A 19,425-nucleotide genomic window follows, 5' to 3' on the forward strand; every position below is an offset into this window, starting at 1 on the left:
CTGGTGGGAATATAAAATGGTGAAGCTGCTGTGTAAGACAGTTTGGGAGCTCCTCAAGTATAGAACTACTATATGATTCGGCAATCCCACTGCTAGAGACATACACAGAAGAACTAAAAGCAGGGACTCCAACAGACATTTGCACATCGACACTCATAGGTGCATACTCAAAACTGCCAAAAGACAGAAAGCAACACAAGTATTCATCAGCTGATGAATGGATAAACAAAATATAGCATATACACATTATGGAATATTATTCCATACCTGTAAAAGAGAATAAAGTCCTGATGCACTAACATGGATGAACCCTGAAATACGCTGGACATAAAAGAGCAAAACATTGCATGATCTCATTGTTGTGATATAATTATAATAAACAGGCTCATAGAGTTAGAATCAAGAATGTAAGTATTAGGAGATACACTGGGGTTAGAGAATGGGAAGTTGATGCTTGTCTGGTGCAGAGTTTCTGTTTGGATTGATGTTTAAGATCTGGAAATGGATGGTGGGAGATGATAGCATGTTATTGCGAGTGAAATCAACATCACTGAATCGTACAGGTGAATGTGGTCAGAAAAGGAAACTTTACGATGTATGTATGAATGTTCTTCAGGGGTTACAATAAATATATGAATACAAGGTGGTAATAACAAGAGTAGTTTATGGGAAAAATACACTTAATGTAAATAATGGATGACAGAACTAATTTAATAATCTTTCACTTGTAACAAAGGTAACTACTGGTAAAAAAAATAGTACAATTACCAAAAAAAAGTGCTATCATCAGTAGTAACAAATGTCCCACACCAATGTAACGTGTGGGCGATGGGGTGTACAGGAATCCTGTATTTTATGTATGATTGTTTTGTAAACACACAACTTCAAAAACCACAACAAACAAAACCACCACCACTAACCTGCTCAAAAGGTACTGTCTTAGTTTTCCAAACATACTTGAACATGAAACTTATTCCATAATATCTAATAAAAGTTCATGTAAAGACTTTTTATGGAAGCTACTTTGAGAAATATTGTGCTGGGCTTCTAACAGGCCCTTGAAGATTTAGTTAAGTCAAGGAGAACTGAAAGGGTACACACCAGTCAAGAAAGAATGTCATGAAGAAAAGCATGCAAGGAAAAAATGACAAGGTAAATTTGATAGTTAGCAAATATATTAGATTTGGGAAAGGCTGATATAAAAATGGGTATTTTTTCCTAACTTGTGAAAGATAATAAAAAATTACATGACAGACGCAGGGAACTTGTTAAACTATAAAGACAAGAATTATGATAATTGATATCATCTGAATTTAACATTATTTATAGATACTTTAATATTTTAAAAATATTTTCTTTGTTAGAAGCAACAGCTACATTTATATAGAGAAATTTTCTAAACGCTAAATTGGATTACTGGCATAGAAAATGAAATCAGAATAATAGCTTACTCCAGTAACTTAAGTAAGCATAACTAATCTTTACTGTGAATTTGGCATACACTTCTGAAAGACTATTAATTCCCAGATAGACTGATGCACTTATATGTCTGCTACCTTCAACATGTTAAAATGGAAAATGGCTCAAGACCTAGGGGAAAAAAAAAAGCTGTGAAAAGAGAGCTCAAGGGATAAAAAAGGCATCACAACAGATTTAGGCCATACGCTTTTTTCATCTGCTATTCTGAAAGCGGGCCAATAATATATCCATAGAAACGCAGCTTTATTTGGAATTTAAGTCTTGTTTTTGTATGGATTACTCATAAGCCTAGGAAACAAGAATCACTTTGACAATCTCTGGGGAAGGAATTCTTAGTTGACAAAACTCAGTGGTCATGCAAGTGGGAGTTTTTTTGAATTATACTAAATAATGTAATTCCTTAAGTTCAGCAAAAAGAATTCTTATAAATGGTAGGCTGAGCAACTGCATGATTTTTGTTTTGGAAAGGCTACATTTAAAAAATGTCTCATATTTTTATTGTTGGCTGATTTTATTCATCAAATCATCAAATATTTACTACCTCAATTGTATTTTTGTTGTACTTACAGGAAATTTACTGTTCTTCTAATATGTCTGCTGAATTTCATTAAATTTTTGCTCTCATAATTTTTTTTTTTTTTAACATGGGCAGGCACCAGGAAACGAACCTGGGGCCTCTGGCATGGCAGGCAAGCATTCTTGCCTGCTGAGCCACTGTGGCCCTGCTCTCATAATTTTAATTTCTAGGAGCTCTCCCTTAATCTCTGAATTTCCCTTTTTTAAGTTTTCTATTATTGTTTGTGAGTGTGTCCTAACTCTCTCAAATATTCATCATATGAATGTGCATGGCTGTGTATGTGTGTATATGTAAAAATACTGCTTAAATATTTTTTTGTAAATTGGCTAGCCTTTGTTATTTTTCTGTTGGAGTGACCACCTTTTCTTAGTAATTTAAAAGGGCTTTCTATAAATGAACGATATTAACTCTTTGATGTTTCTCTTGAAACACTTGTTGGGAGATACTGGTGAGGATTAAAGGTCACATTTTGATAAATGTTAACACAGGCCAAATATATTTTCCTTCCTTTTATACAGGAAGGGCTAAATGGTAAGGTAGTACTTCCCACACACTTAAACTTTTGAGTAACCTTTCAGTGCCTAAAATGTGCTAGGTGATGGTAAGAGCGTTAGTAGCGGACCCAAAGGAAGTTACAAGCCAATGGGGTAAAGATCATTTTCCCCTCAATAACTGTTACTGGAATTACTTTTTCATTATCAGGAGCAGATGCAAGAAAGTTAGTTTTAAAATGACCTTAAATTATTAAACAGAATTAAACTTATCAAGAAAAACTAATTCTGGCTTAGGTTTAAAAATGACTACTCAAACTTTGTCAGTAAATTAAGGTAGTGAAGACTTAGTGAATAGACTACATTCACATGTTTCTAAAAATGTGAATGGTAAGATGCTAAAGTTTTACTTTTCCAAGCATTACCACCTTTACTAATTTGGAAAACAGAAAACTTTATGCTTAAAAAGAAAGAAGCTGGCCTATGCTAACTACTCAGAAAGCATGATAAAAATCACCTGTTACTACCAGAGCAGTTTCAAAAAGTATGCACTTTTTTAGGAATCCAGAGATAAAAAGATCACTGCCCTATAATTCCAAAAATACCATATGGGATCTTAACTGAACACCACACCATAAACAAACAACTAAATCCCTGAAGAGCCTTTGGAAGACATTCAGTGCTTAGACCATGAAATACATCTCATGCTCTGGTTGACAGACAACGTGGGAAGCATCCTCCTCTTCTAGAGCAAGGAAAGGAAACTTGATCCAAGTACACGAAAAATCTTAAAATAAAAAAATGTTAAAATCTCTTTGGGGACTTCCGGAGAAGATGGTGGCTTAGTAAGACGCGTGAGTCTTAGTTCCTCCTCCAGAACAGCTACTAGGGAAGTAGAAACGGTACAGAACAGCTCCTAGAGCCACAACAGAGACCAAGAAGACAGCGTACCCCATTCTGGAACGGCTGACTTGCTGGGAGAGCCCGCTGCGGTGAGATCACCGAGGGGCACGGGCTTCCCCGGGCTGGGGGCGGCAGGCGGCCGGAGTTCCTCCCTCCCTACTTCCCGGGCCGGCTGGGAGAATTGGGCAGGCGGTCCCCTCAAGCCGCGGCGGCTGGCGCCCCCCACCACGCGCGGCCCCCTGGACCAGCTGGGAGAATTGGAACGGAGATCACCCAAGCTGCGGAGACCGGCGACCGGGGTCCGTTCCAAACACGTGGCTTCCCGTTCCGGCTGGGAATGGTGGATAGGCACTCCCCCAAGTCGCGGCGGCCGGCACCCCCGCCCGTCACGCTTGGCGCCCCGGGCTGGCTGGGAAATTTGGACAGGTGCTCCCCCAAGCCGCGGAGGCCGGCGACCCTCCCCACATGCGGATTCCTGGGCCGGCTGGGAGATTCTGATTGGCACTCCACCAAGCCGCTTTGCCTGGCGACCCTCCCCTACAGCGAGAGTTTTCCAAAGTTAAAGGAGTCACAGCATCTTTTACTGGTGGGACGCTCAGACAGACGAGCACCACAAGCGCCACCTACTGGGCAGGATAAGAAAAACAGAGCCCAGAGATTTCACAGAAAAATCTTTCAACCTGTTGGGTCCCACACCCAGGGAAACCTGATTAAATGCCCAGATGCCAGGAGAAGATAATGGATCACGCTCGGAAAATTGAAGATATGGCCCAGTCAAAGGAACAAACCAAGAGTTCAAATGAGATACAGGAGCTGAGACAACTAATGCTGAATATATGAACAGAAATGGAAAACCTCTTCAAAAACCAAATCAATAAATTGAGAGAGGACATGAAGAAGACATGGGCTGAACAAAAAGAAGAAATAGAAAAACTGAAAAAACAAATCACAGAACTTATGGGAGTGAAGGACAAAGTAGAAAAGATGGAAAAAACAATGGATACCTACAATGGTAGATTTAAAGAGACAGAAGCTAGAATTAGTGAACTGGAGGATGGAACATCTGAATTCCAAAAGAAACAGAAACTATAGGGAAAAGAATGGAAAAATATGAACAGGGGATCAGGGAACTGAATGACAATATGAAGTGCACAAATATACGTTTTGTGGGTGTCCCAGAAGGAGAAGGGAAAAGGAGGAGAAAAACTAATGGAAGAAATTATCACTGAAAATTTCCCAACTCTTATGAAAGACCTAAAATTACAGATCCAAAAAGTGCAGCGCACCCCAAAGAGAATAGATCCAAATAGGCATTTTCCAAGACACTTACTAGTTAGAATGTCAGAGGTCAAAGAGAAAGAGAGGATCTTGAAAGCAGCAAGAGAAAAACAATCCATCACATACAAGGGAAACCCAATAAGACTATGTGTAGATTTCTCAGCAGAAACCATGGAAGCTAGAAGACAGTGGGATGATATATTTAAATTACTAAAAGAGAAAAACTGCCAACCAAGACTCCTATATCCAGCAAAATTGTCCTTCAAAAATGAGGGAGAAATTAAAACATTCTCAGACAAAAAGTCATGAGAGAATTTGTGACCAAGAGACCAGCTCTGCAAGAAATACTAAAGGGAGCACTAGAGTCAGATACAAAAAGACAGAAGAGAGAGGTATGGAGAAGAGTGTAGAAAGAAGGAAAATCAGATATGATATATATATAATACAAAAGGCAAAATGGTAGAAGAAAATATTATCCAAAGAGTAATAACACTAAATGTTAATGGACTGAATTCCCCAATCAAAAGACATAGATTGGCAGAATGGATTAAAAAACAGGATCCTTCTATATGCTGTCTACAGGAAACACATCTTAGACCCAAAGATAAACATCGGTTGAAAGTGAAAGGTTGGGAAAAGATATTTCATGCAAATAACAACCAGAAAAGAGCAGGAGTAGCTATACTAATATCCAACAAATTAGACTTCAAATGTAAAACAGTTAAAAGAGACAAAGAAGGACACTATATACTAATAAAAGGAACAATTAAACAAGAAGACATAACAATCATAAATATTTATGCACCGAACCAGAATGCCCCAAAATACGTGAGGAATACACTGCAAAAACTGAAAAGGGAAATAGACTCATATACCATAATAGTTGGAGACTTCAATTCACCACTCTCATCAATGGACAGAACATCTAGACAGAGGATCAACAAAGAAATAGAGAATTTGAATATTACTATAAATGAGCTAGACTTAACAGACATTTATAGGACATTACATCCCACAACAGCAGGATACACCTTTTTCTCAAGTGCTCATGGATCATTCTCAAAGATAGACCATATGCTGGGTCACAAAGCAAGTCTTAACAAATTTAAAAAGGTTGAAATCACACACGACACTTTCTCGGATCATAAAGGAATGAAGTTGGAAATCAATAATAGGCGGAGTGCCAGAAAATTCACAAACACGTGGAGGCTCAACAACACACTCTTAAACAACGAGTGGGTCAAGGAAGAAATTGCAAGAGAAATTAGTAAATATCTCAAGGCAAATGAAAATGAAAACACAACATATCAAAACTTATGGGACGCAGCAAAGGCAGTGCTAAGAGGGAAATTTATTGCCCTAAATGCCTATATCAGAAAAGAAGAAAAGGCAAAAATGCAGGAATTAACTGTCCACTTGGAAGAACTGGAGAAGGAACAGCAAACTAACCCCAAAGCAAGCAAAAGGAAAGAAATAACAAAGATTAGAGCAGAAATAAATGAAATTGAAAACATGAAAACAATAGAGAAAATCAATAAGACCAGAAGTTGGTTCTATGAGAAAATCAATAAGATTGATGGGCCCTTAGCAAGATTGACAAAAAGAAGAAGAGAGAGGATGCAAATAAATAAGATCAGAAAGGAAGAGGAGACATAACTACTGACCTCACAGAAATAAAGGAGGTAATAACAGGATACTATGAACAACTTTACGCTAATAAGTACAACAATTTAGATGAAATGGACGGGTTCCTGGAAAGACATGGACAATCAACTTTGACTCAAGAAGAAATAGATGACCTCAACAAACCAATCACAAGTAAAGAAATTGAATTAGTCATTCAAAAGCTTCCTAAAAAGAAAAGTCCAGGACCAGACGGCTTCACATGTGAATTCTACAAAACATTCCAGAAAGTATTAGTACCAACGCTCCTCAAACTCTTCAAAAAAACTGAAGTGGAGGGAAAGCTACCTAATTCATTCTATGAAGCCAACATCACCCTCATACCAAAACCAGGCAAAGATATTACAAAAAAAGAAAACTACAGACCAATCTCTCTAATGAATATAGATGCAAAAATCCTCAACAAAATTCTAGCAAATCGAATCCAACAACACATTAAAAGAATTATACATCATGACCAAGTAGGATTCATCCCAGGTATGCAAGGATGGTTCAACATAAGAAAATCAATTAATGTAATACACCACATCGACAAATCAAAGCAGAAAAATCACATGATCATCTCAATTGATGCAGAGAAGGCATTTGACAAGATTCAACATCCTTTCCTGTTGAAAACACTTCAAAAGATAGGAATACAAGGGAACTTCCTTAAAATAATAGAGGGAATATATGAAAAACCCACAGCTAATATCATCCTCAATGGGGAAAAATTGAAAACTTTCCCCTTAAGATCAGGAACAAAACAAGGATGTCCATTATCACCACTATTATTCAACATCGTGTTGGAGGTTCTAGCCAGAGCAATTAGACAAGAAAAAGAAATACAAGGCATCAAAATTGGAAAGGAAGAAGTAAAACTATCACTGTTTGCAGACGATATGATATTATATGTCGAAAACCCGGAAAAATCCACAACAAAACTACTAGAGCTAATAAATGAGTACAGCAAAGTAGCAGGTTACAAGATCAACATTCAAAAAATCTGTAGCGTTTCTATACACTAGCAATGAACAAGCTAAGGGGGAAATCAAGAAACGAATCCCATTTACAATTGCAACTAAAAGAATAAAATACCTAGGAATAAATTTAACTAAAGAGACAAAAAACCTATACAAAGAAAACTACAAAAAACTGCTAAAAGAAATCACAGAAGACCTAAATAGATGGAAGGGCATACCGTGTTCATGGATTGGAAGACTAAATATAGTTAAGATGTCAATCCTACCTAAATTGATTTACAGATTCAATGCAATACCAATCAAAATCCCAACAACTTATTTTTCAGAAATAGAAAAACCAATAAGCAAATTTATCTGGAAGGGCAGGGTGTCCCGAATTGCTAAAAGTATCTTGAGGAAAAATAACGAAGCTGGAGATCTCACGCTGCTGGACTTTAAGGCATATTATGAAGTCACAGTGGTCAAAACAGCATGGTATTGGCATAAAGATAGATATATCGACCAACGGAATTGAATAGAGTGCTCAGATATAGACCCTCTCATCTATGGACATTTGATCTTTGATAAGGCAGTCAAGCCAACTCACCTGGGACAGAACAGTCTCTTCAATAAATGGTGCCTAGAGAACTGGATATCCATATGCAAAAGAATGAAAGAAGACCCACATCTCACATCCTATACAAAAGTTAACTCAAAATGGATCAAAGATCTAAAGATTAGGTCTAAGACCATAAAACAATTAGAGGAAAATGTAGGGAGATATCTTATGAAACTTACAATTGGAGGCGGTTTTATGGACCTTAAACCTAAAGCAAGAGCACTGAAGAAAGAAATAAATGAATGGAAGCTCCTCAAAATTAAACACTTTTGTGCATCAAAGAACTTCATCAAGAAAGTAGAAAGACAGCCTACACAATGGGAGACAATATTTGGAAACGACATATCAGATAAAGGTCTAGTATCCAGAATTTATAAAGAGATTGTTCAACTCAACAACAAAAAGACAGCCAACCCAATTACAAAATGGGAAAAAGACTTGAACAGACACCTCTCACAAGAGGAAATACAAATGGCCAAAAGGCACATGAAGAGATGCTCAATGTCCCTGGCCATTAGAGAAATGCAAATCAAAACCACAATGAGATATCATCTCACACCCACCAGAATGGCCATTATCAACAAAACAGAAAATGACAAGTGCTGGAGAGGATGCTGGAGAGGATGCGGAGAAAGAGGCACACTTATCCACTGTTGGTGGGAATGTCAAATGGTGCCACCACTGTGGAAGGCAGTTTGGCGGTTCCTCAAAAAACCGAATATAGAATTGCCATATGACCCAGCAATACCATTGCTAGGTATCTACTCAAAGGACTTAAGGGCAAAGACACAAACGGACATTTGCACACCAATGTTTATAGCAGCATTATTTACAATTGCAAAGAGATGGAAACAGCCAAAATGTCCATCAACAGACGAGTGGCTAAACAAACTGTGGTATATACATACGATGGAATATTATGCAGCTTTAAGATAGAATAAACTTATGAAGTACGTAACAACATGGATGGACCTAGAGAACATTATGCTGAGTGAGTCTAGCCCAAAACTAAAGGACAAATACTGTATGGTCCCACTGATGTGAACCGACATTCTAGAATAAACTTGGAATATGTCATTGGTAACAGAGTCCAGCAGAAGTTAGAAACAGGGTAAGATAATGGGTAATTGGAGCTGAAGGGATACAGACTGTGCAACAGGACTAGATACAAAAACTCAAAAATGGACAGCACAATAACACCTAATTGTAATGTAATTATGTTAAAACACTGAATGAAGCTGCATCTGAGCTATAGTTTTTTTTTGTTTGTTTGTTTGTGTCTTTTTTATTATTATTATTTTTTTTCTCTATATTAACATTCTATATCTTTTTCTGTTGTTTTGCTAGTTCTTTTCCTAAATCGATGCAAATGTACTAAGAAATGATGATCATGCATCTATGTGATGATGTTAAGAATTACTGATTGCATATGTAGAATGGAATGATTTCTAAATGTTGTGTTAATTTCTTTTTTTTCTTTAATTAATTAAAAAAAAATCTCTTTGGATCTACAAAATGGTATTTATTCCAACCCAAGACTTTTCGTGGGGGGGTGTCTTTGAATCTAAGGGTTTTCTGTAAATTCACAGGAATCAGTTCGTAGAGAAAACCATGATTGGGCAGCAAGTGTGACTGGATAGCTCAAAGGATACATGGCAAGTGTTGGCAATGCTTCACAAGCGGAATTGTGAGTTGTTGGCTCTACACTTTCCAAATCCACAACACTAAAATACAGATCACGTCAAAGCCTCATAAACATGCAGCAGGGCCTGGCCAACACTCCAAGTCCCACCTCCCCTTCCCGCGCCTCACGCACCTTGTTCCTAATACATTCAACTGACTTGGTAAGTTTCCTGTTTAAAATTAAGTATCAGGGAGATAAAGGCTGCCACTCATTGCTATTACTAGAAATAAATCAATTTATTTCACAGAAAAGAAAACTGGAAACTAGTAATGTTAAGTGATTTAACCAAGATGCAGCGTCAGTTAGTGGCAGACTGGGTCTCTGATTAACACTAATATACAGTCAAATGAAAGGGAATTTTATTTTGAGGATACAGAAAAAAGGATAATTTGAGAGAAAGGGTCCTTCATGGAAATGTGCATCTGAGAGGAATTTAAAAGATGCTCCAAACAGGAAGCTTCTGATAGTCAAGCTTGCATGACAGCATCTGGGCCTAGGATTCCCTGAGAGGGGATTAAGAAAGACATGGGGGAAAGCATTTCAAAGAAAAGGTCCTTGCCATGAAGAAAGTGAAAAGACACTCCACTAAATAGTTGAAAATACTTGCAAATCATGTAACTAATAAGGGATTTGTGCTCGAATATACAAAGAACTCTTACAACTCAATAATGAAAAGACAACAGAATTTAAAAATGGGCAAAGGATCTGGATAAAAATTGCCCTAAAAATGAAATACAAATCATAAGACATGGATTGTTTATTTTGGACATTTTCCATGATTCCCATTAGATGGAGGAGGCCCAGGGGTAGAAAGACTGAGAAGGAGAATGGCAAACTGTCATGTATACATATTATGGAGTATTGTGTGGCTACAAAAAGGAACGAAGTCATGAGGCATGCAATGAAGTGAATGAGCCTTGGGGATACTGAGTTGTGCAAAATAAACCAGAAATAAAAGAACAATACGATATGGTCTCTTTTAGAAAACACTTCTAAGAAACCTGGAGCCCACATATAAGCTCTTATAGCAGTCAGACTTTGTCCGGAATTCTAAGTGTATTTTTAGATTCTGAGATGCCGTGTTATATGTGTAAGCTGGTATCTCCCTGGAACTTTGGGTACCTCTGTGACACCTAAAACTCAGAGCTGGAGTTCTGCAGCTCTGAAAGTCAGTATTGCTACAAATGACTGTTAAAGTAAACAAAAAAAAAAGTCAGGCTTCAACTAGAGATAAATACAAAGCTGTTTTGGTTGGAACTAAGGTAAATCAGAATACAGGGAAAAGGATGATAATGTATTCTAGAACTTCGCTTACTGTATGAGACCAAAGGCAGGGAGGTTTATTGTGTCTAGAACCTAAACCTTCTGTAAGACACAACCTAAATCAACCTGCCTGGATAGCTCAACCCAAACACATGGCGCACAGAACAGGAACAAGGCCTTGCAATTCTGTATAGCTTAAAGGAACACACAGACACATACCAGACTACGGTGGGCTGATGATTTAAAAGCATTGACAGAGTCACTTAGGGACAGAGAAAAATATGGACTTACTAAACTTTCCAACCTAGTAAACCCTTGGTATGCTCTCAAACATTAGGGACTCCCAAGAAAATAGGCCAAGCTCTTGATTTTGAGCCTTGTTTTTGTAGTGGAGTAGCAAAGACTACCTATAATTATGGCTAAGAACTGCTTCTAGGAAACCTCTTTTGTTGCTCAAATGTGGCTGCTCTCTGTCTAAGCCCAACTCTGTAAGTAAAATTACTACCCTCGCCACTATGTGGGACATGACATCCAGGGATGAAAGTCTCCCTAACCCATGGGACATGACTCCAAGGCACAATGGGATCAACAATGCCTTCCTGACCAAAAGGGGGAAAAGAAATGCAACAAAATAAGGTATCAGTGGCTGAGACAGTTTAAATGAAGTCAAGAGGCTAATCTGGAGGCTATTCTTATGCAAACTTAAGCTGGATATTGCTAATTGCCATGGTTTGCCAAACCCCAATTATTATTATTCCTATTAACCCTAAGTCTACGTTTCAGAAACCTAAAACCTTCAGATGATTCCTCATCCAGATATGTCCTGAAATCCAGAGGTGCCAGTCTCTCCAAGAACATCAACCAATTTCTGCTCTCATTGCATACTGTTGACACCCCTTTTCAACATGAGAAAATTAGAATGGGCATAGCCCAAATATCCCAAGATTGGGAGAAGGATCAAAGGAGGAGTTATAACAGAGAAGTTAGGATTTAATAAATGAGTATGACTGCTAAATCATTACATTGATTTTTCTTTTAGTCTCCAGCTCCTTGGAACAACTAAAAGGAAAATCCTGAAATTGTGGAACTGTAACCCATACCAAATACGGAAATCTGGTCTATTAATTACTTGTTAAAATGTACTTAAAAATTTATTGCTTTTTTTGTATATATGCTAAACCTCACAATAAAGAATGTTAAAAATTTAAAAAAAGAACTTTCCCTATGGAAAAAAGATGATATATAAATGATGAATAAGCACACAAAGAGATGTTCAACATCATAATAATTAGGGAAATGCAAACCAAAACCAAAATGAGATGCAACTTCATGCTCACTAAGACTGCTAAAATAACAAGAAAGAAAAAATAGAAAATGAGAAATTAGAATCCTCATATACTTCTGGCGGGAATCTAAAATGGTGCAACTGCTTTGGAAAATAGTCTGACAATTCCTCAGAAGGTTAAATATAGTTACCTGATGACCCAGCTAAGTATATAACTATCCAAGAGAAATAAAAACATACATCCACACAAAAATTTGTACACAATGTTCATAGTAGCATTATTCATAAAGCTAAAAGATGGAAACAACCCAAAAAACCATCAGCTGATGGATAAATAAAATGAGGTATATTCATACAGTGGAATAAGATCCAACCATAAAAAGAATTAAGTGCTGATGCATGCTACCACGCGGGTGAAACTTGAATATATTATGCTAAGTAAAAGAAGCCTGTCAGGAAAAGCCATGTAATAACTCCATTTATATTAAATGTCCAAAATAAGCAAATCTTTACATAGACAAAACAGATTATATCAGTTGCCTAGTGCTAGTGGGTATGGGGAGAATGGGGGCGGGGAGGTGACTGCTAAAAAGTGTTGGGTTTCTTTTGGGTGACAAAATGTTCTAAAATTGATTGTGGTGATGGTTACATAACTCCATGCCTATAATAAAACCCAATGAATTGTACATCTTAAGTGAATGAATTGAATAGTATATGAGTTATATTTCAATAAAGCTGCAGAAAGGAAAGGAGGGAGAAAGAGATAGAGAAAGAAAAGATCCCTGACCTGGAATCCTTTTCTGCAGCAGTTAATAAGTAGCAGGCAGGTCTTGAAGTAGAAAATCTAGGGATAGCCAATAAGTGCCTCCAACAGTTAAATTACTAAAATAGCAATATCTGACCTTAGATTCCAGCTCCAGTTTCTATGATAGGGTTTGGTGTTTGGGATGGGTGGGGGGTCGGGGGCAGTGGATAATATAATCCACATAGGAAAAGGGATGGTCTTCACCCTAAGTGCAGGAACGATTTAACGAAGGAACAAAATCACCTGTTATTATACACCAGAATAATGAAAAATGACTGGTACAGAGCAGATAATTCAGATGCATAAATAAGTCACTTGGAACAGGACTTGTGGGGAAGAGGGACCAGACCAGTGAGGAAGGAGCTATGTTCAGGAGACCACGAACTGGTCAATTTGGGGCAAAAGGGGTTTAGGCAGGAAAAAGTCAAGGGCCATATCTAAGGGACACAGGTTGTAAACTTTATTGGGGTAATGGGCCTACCCCTACATCAGGGGTGCACAAAGGCCATTTTCATTCTATATGGGTCTCTTGGAAACAAAATGCTGCAACTTAACGGACTATGGTAGTCGTTTTTCGAAGGAAAATGAAAATCAGTCTAGATGAATCCCTCTTAACTACTGAATTCATCTTATGCCTTTAAAACTAAAAGGGGAGCCCTTAAAAGTTTTATATTGAAAAATGAAAAGTGTGCTTCCTGTGCCAATTAAAACTGCAAAAACGTCGTTCTGCACAGGCTGAGACCTTAAGGCGGCGAAGAAATCCCCAGGCGGGTGTCGGGAATCGCACGTACCTCGACTCACCCCTGGGAAAAGGCGACGCGAAGGCATCCCGGGGACTGCATGTCTGCAGGTAAACCCGGGGTGGGCGCTTCCGCCGGGAGGTTAGTTGTGGACCGAACCCGGCTGCAGAGAAACTGCAGCGGTCCCGCGACCAGCTCCCGGAGCATCAGACCCGGCCGGCTCCCGGTTTCCATGGCTAACGTCAACTCAGCCCGAGTCACCCGGGACGAAGGAATGCGCATGCGCGCGGGGGCGGGGCGGGGCCGAGGCGACCCTGGCCCCGGCCCCCGCTCGCTCCGGAGGCGGGCCCTACTCTATGCGGCTCCCGCGTTCCGGCCCGATCGGCCCGCCGAGGCGGGGAGCGGGGGAAGAAGGGCAGTTACTTCGCCCCGGGCTAACGCTTGCCTGGCTGCGGGCTCTCGCTCGGTGCAGGGCCAGGAAGCAGCGGCCACGGCAGCCCTGACCTTTCACCCGGGCTGCGTTCCTACGCAAGAGCGTCATTGCCGTGGCGACGCGACGTCTCCCCGCCGGGCAGGGCTCCCGGCGTGGGAACACGTGAGGCCGCCATTTTGCGACCTTCCCCTCGCCTGGAGTTCAGGCGCAGTTGGCTGATGGTGGACTCAGGAGTGTAGCGAAACCACAGCCGCCCTTACCATCGTGAATTCTGTCAACGACACCCGTATCCTGGTTTTCACCATCTGACACACCGAACGTAATAAGTGCGTTTAAGTGGGCCTTTTCCAGCCTGTTGTCTTGGAAGGTGGAACGTCACATGCGTGCTCGCTGTTTCGCGTTTTCTTTCCCTGAGTGCATTTGTGGCAGCATTGTAAACACGGGGAATCAAAATGCCCATCATTGAAACATGCTCAGGTATTTGTTTACTAATACGAGGCTACGTCCTCCTGTCCCAGTTAAAAGAAGAAGCCATCGCGGGTTCTCGTCGGCGCGGCCTTGGTTTCAGGTCTGGGAGTCTTCAGTCTGGCCTCGGAGTCCCCAGGCCTGCCGGCGCGAAGTGCTCCCTCGCGCTCCCACCCCCAAGTGCTCCGTGTGCCTCGCGCTCCCACCCCCAAGTGCTCCGTGTGCCTCGCGCCTCCCACCCCCGAGTGCTCCGTGTGCCTCGCGCCTCCCACCCCCGAGTGCTCCGTGTGCCTCGCGCTCCCACCCCCGAGCGCTCCGTGTGCCTCGCGCTCCCACCCCCAAGCGCTCCGTGTGCCTCGCGCTCCCACCCCCAAGCGCTCCGTGTGCCTCGCGCTCCCACCCCCAAGCGCTCCGTGTCCCTCGCGCCTCCCACCCCCAAGCGCTCCGTGTGCCTCGCGCTCCCACCCCCAAGCGCTCCGTGTGCCTCGCGCTCCCACCCCCAAGCGCTCCGTGTGCCTCGCGCTCCCACCCCCAAGCGCTCCGTGTGCCTCGCGCTCCCACCCCCAAGCGCTCCGTGTCCCTCGCGCCTCCCACCCCCAAGCGCTCCGTGTGCCTCGCGCCTCCCACCCCTTCTCCCTGTTCGGACCGCGGGTTGGACGGCCTCTGAGCGGCTGCGCAGCGCTTCCACCCTGCCGGGTCTCCCCTGAGCAGAGGCGCCTGCAGCCCGGTTGGTCCGTGTGGCGCCGTGCGCTTCCCCGGGGCGGATGCCCGCGCGGTGCTGCGCCCCGGGGACTCCCGAGCAACGTGAGGACTGTCTCCTGTCTGTCTCCTTGTTCCAAAACCATAAATGCTGGGGGTGGCTGTGCTGGAAATGATTGGTTAGTTCTTCAGCGTTTAGGTATTCAGGCCATAATGAAAAAAGGAAAAAAAAAAAAAAAAAACCCGGGTGTTAACATGAAAAGAAAGCCAAGCCTTATATGGACGATAACTTTACCCAGAGAAAAAGTATGATTGAAGGCGTGTGGAATAAAACCGTGTAGTATCAAGCAGTACATATATTTGTCTTCAAGAACACAACGTGCAGGTAGAACCTTCGATAGTTTGGTGTCTTGACAACTTGACATAGGAGAAAACGTGGTCTTGGTTCACCCATGATGTTTCCACTCTTTTGGAAAGACGTAGCTCAGTCATCATGGGACAGAGTACCGCATTAGGCATCTTTGACGCATCAGCTACTGCTACTAAGCCTGAGGATAGTGTGTTCAGAGGATCTGAAGTCGGGCAGCTTGGGGTTGGAGCACTGATAACCACCGTTCACTGCGTGTTTCATCTTGGAGTTACTTAATCTCTGGGGTTTAGTTAGCTTAAATCGTAAAATAGGGCTAATGGAATATATTCCACAGAGAGTTGTGCTTATAGAGTCAAATGTGAGTACATTGCTTAGCATAGTTACTGGCACAGTAATTGTGTAAAGGGGATTTATTCATAATGCCTGTTTTTGTTATTCAGCCAGAATTAACATTTTTGTTGTTAAAATATCTGCTGTAGATATTTGGTGGTTATTTCTTTTTTCAAATATGTCTGCATTGAATTTTTTTGGAATAAAATTTGCAAAGCTATGGTAAAGCTTGGTTATTTATGTACAAAATATTCATGCCACATTTATTGAGATCATTGACACTTTTTACCAGGAACCACATGAATCGCTGCAGGTAGAAAGTCAAAGAAAACATGATCTCTCTTCTCACGGAGTTTATCAAAATGTAACCTTAGAGACCGAGAAGGAAGTTTGTGATGAACAATATAACAGATATGTAATGGCTGCTGTTGAAACACAGGTGGGGCACGAAAATCATTCTGATAAAGTTAAAGACACCTGCAACTGAGTTTTAAAGGACAACTGGATGTCAGCTGGATAAAAATATGGAAGAGGAGGTATTCAAAATAGAGGATGTTCATTCATTCTTGTAACATATGAGCATAGAGTCGGGTACTTTACTACCTCATTTAATCTTAATTTCATAAAGTAGTATTTTAAAATATTCCCATTTCAAATATAAGAAATCCAAGGCTCAGAAAAGCAAAATAAATGGTGAAATCTGAAATTGGGTCTATATCTGTATGTCTTCAAGATATGTATTCTTTGTGTAATACTGCTGATATACAAAAAATGCTATAGATTATAGAAAGTTTGTAGCTGCTGCTTCAAACAAGAGGAAATGTTTACCCAGGGATTATAGCAGAATGACTAAAATTGGTAAATGATTTGATGGGGAAGGGGAAGGACATGTAAGAGAGGAGGATGAAGATGACCCCAACTTTCAAAACCAGGAAAGTTGAGGTGCCCTAAAAGAAAATAAAGCACAGAGGAAAATTGGGTTTGGGAAAGATGATAATGAGTTCAGTTTGGGATGTGGTGGTTGAGGTGCTAGTGGGATATTCTGAGAGATATATCCAGTTCAAAATAGAGGTTCGACTTTTGAAATGAGATCAAAACTGAGGTTTAGAAGTATTTTACATTTTAAAAAAAGTAAAGATAATTAAAATCATGATTGGAAAAGAATTCCAACTTGGGCAAGAGATAACCAAGAGAACAAACCAGTAAGGGAGAAGTGAGGGACTGTTAAGATGGTCAATTTCTTAATGACTTGCTGAGATTGATCTCATTGCTTTGTATCACAAATTGTATACATATAAACACACACAAAGACATTGTGAATGGTATGTGTTGAGTAGAAATTTAGTGTGTTCTAGCATGTTCACCCAGGTATGTGGGTGGTATGTCATTGAGTTATGAGAATATTAAAGAGTGACCAATTGCTAACTACAAAGTTTCATATTGAGATTTCCTTTAATATAGAAAAATTTCATGCTCCTGAACATATTCATGTGTAGAACCATCAAGAATATCAATAATGTAATCACAGCTTTGCCATTAGTTGGCTTTAAGCTTTATTGTAAAATAAAATAGATTTGTTACAATTTTGAAAAATTATACGGGTTTTTTGATGGAGAGCGTAGGATGAAAGGGTAGTTTCTCAGATTTTGAGTCTGATAAAAATTTTTGAACTTGCTTATATAGCTCTTAAATTCATTATTGTTCCACATCAATAACTTCACAAATTAGATTTCTGATTTTAAGGGTGTGTCAGTATTACTTTAAAAAGCTGTCACCTGCAGATTGTGCAATGGGACTGATTGTAAAAATTCAGAAATGGACAGCACAATACTATCTGATTGTAGCACAATAATGTTAGAACACTGAATGAAGCTGAATGTGAGAATGATAGAGGGAGGAGGCCTGGGGACGCAAATGAAATCAGAAGGAAAGATAGATGATAAATACTGAGATGGTATGATCTAGGAATGCCTAGAGTGTATAATGATAGTGACTAAATGTACATATTTAAAAATGTTTTTGCATGAGGAAGAACAAAGGAATGTCAGTACTGCAGGGTGTTGAAAATAAATGGTAATTAATATGTTAAAACTTTAACTTATGTGTGAGACTAAAGCAAAAAATGTTTATTTGGTACAAGATTTATATTTTGACTAGTGCATTTCCTAATATAACTTACGTGAACAGCTTAATTGAACACTATAAGTACATGGAAACTTGAGAAGGGCATAAGATTTTGTAAGTTTGTCCAGAGTAATGCCCAGTAAATCCCAGAGTGATTTGAACAGTGAATAAAAAAGTATTTGCAAAGCCCCCTTGGGGGAATGGCGAGAAAGGGGGAAAGCTCAACTTCCCCAAGTGGAGAATTCTTGATATTCTCGCAAGCAGTGCAGACAACCAAAGCAATAGGCAGAGCCCTCAATCTGGGGGTTTGTTCATATGAAATTTAACCCCGCAAAGGATAGGCTAAGCCCACTTAAAATTAGTCCTAAGAGAACCTCTTGTTGCTCAGGTGTGGCCTGTCTCTCTCAGCCAACACAACAAGCAAACTCATTGCTCTTCTCCCTCTCTACATGGGACATGACTCCCCTGGGGGTGGGCCTTCCTGGCAATGTGGGACATAAAGCCTAGACTGAGCCGGGACTCAGCATCAAGGGATTGAGAAAACCTTCTTGACCAAAAGGAGGAAGAGTGAAATGAGACAAAATAAGGGGTCAATGGCTGAGAGATTCCAAACAGAGTTGAGAGGTTATCCTGGAGGTTATTCTTAACGCATTATATAGCGATTACCTTTTTAGTTAAGGTGTAATGGAGAGGCTGGAGGGAGCTGTCTGAAAATGTAGAGCTGTGTTCCAGTAGCCATGTTTCTTGAGGATGATTGTATAATGATGTAGCTTTCGCAGTGTGACTGTGTGATTGTGAAAACCTTGTGTCTGATGCTCCTTTTATCTACGTTGTCAACAGACGAGTAGAACATATGGAATAAAAATAAATAATAGGGGGAACAAATGTTAAAATGAATTTAGTAGATTGAAATGATAGTGATCAGTGAAAAGGAGGGTAAAGGGGGTATGGTATGTATGAATTTTTTTCTGTTTTCTTTTTAATTTTTTTTCTGAATTGATGCAGGTATTCTAAGTAATGATTGTGATGATGAATATATAATTATGCGATGATATTGTGAGTTATTAATTATATAACAAGCATGGAATGATCGTATGGTAAGAACGTTTGTGTTTGTATGTTGAATAAAAAAAGCTATCACCACTGGAAATGTATTTTAGATAGTTGTTTAAAAAGAAAACACAGTAGAATTGTTGGCAGACTGAGAACCACTAAATTGAAATATTTAAAAGTCTAAAATTTCACTTTTTAAATTG

General features: G+C 40.0%; 1 protein-coding gene across 2 annotated transcripts in view; it reads right to left on the minus strand.

The window, feature by feature from the left end:
• The window catches only part of PCNX4 (pecanex 4), a 60,342-nt gene extending 46,067 nt beyond the window's left edge, over positions 1–14,275 (minus strand). Inside the window, exon 1 of one of the 2 annotated variants that reach the window (XM_077122473.1) lies at positions 13,800–14,273. The gene's annotated coding sequence lies outside the window, so the exon portion shown is untranslated. Of the gene's footprint in view, positions 1–13,799 lie in introns of both variants that reach the window. The other variant, XM_077122472.1, reaches the window with a different exon arrangement.
• Between the last annotated feature and the right edge of the window lie 5,150 nt (positions 14,276–19,425).

This window comes from Tamandua tetradactyla, chromosome 12 (assembly GCF_023851605.1).
Source record: "Tamandua tetradactyla isolate mTamTet1 chromosome 12, mTamTet1.pri, whole genome shotgun sequence".
NCBI classification, from domain to species: Eukaryota; Metazoa; Chordata; class Mammalia; order Pilosa; family Myrmecophagidae; genus Tamandua; species Tamandua tetradactyla.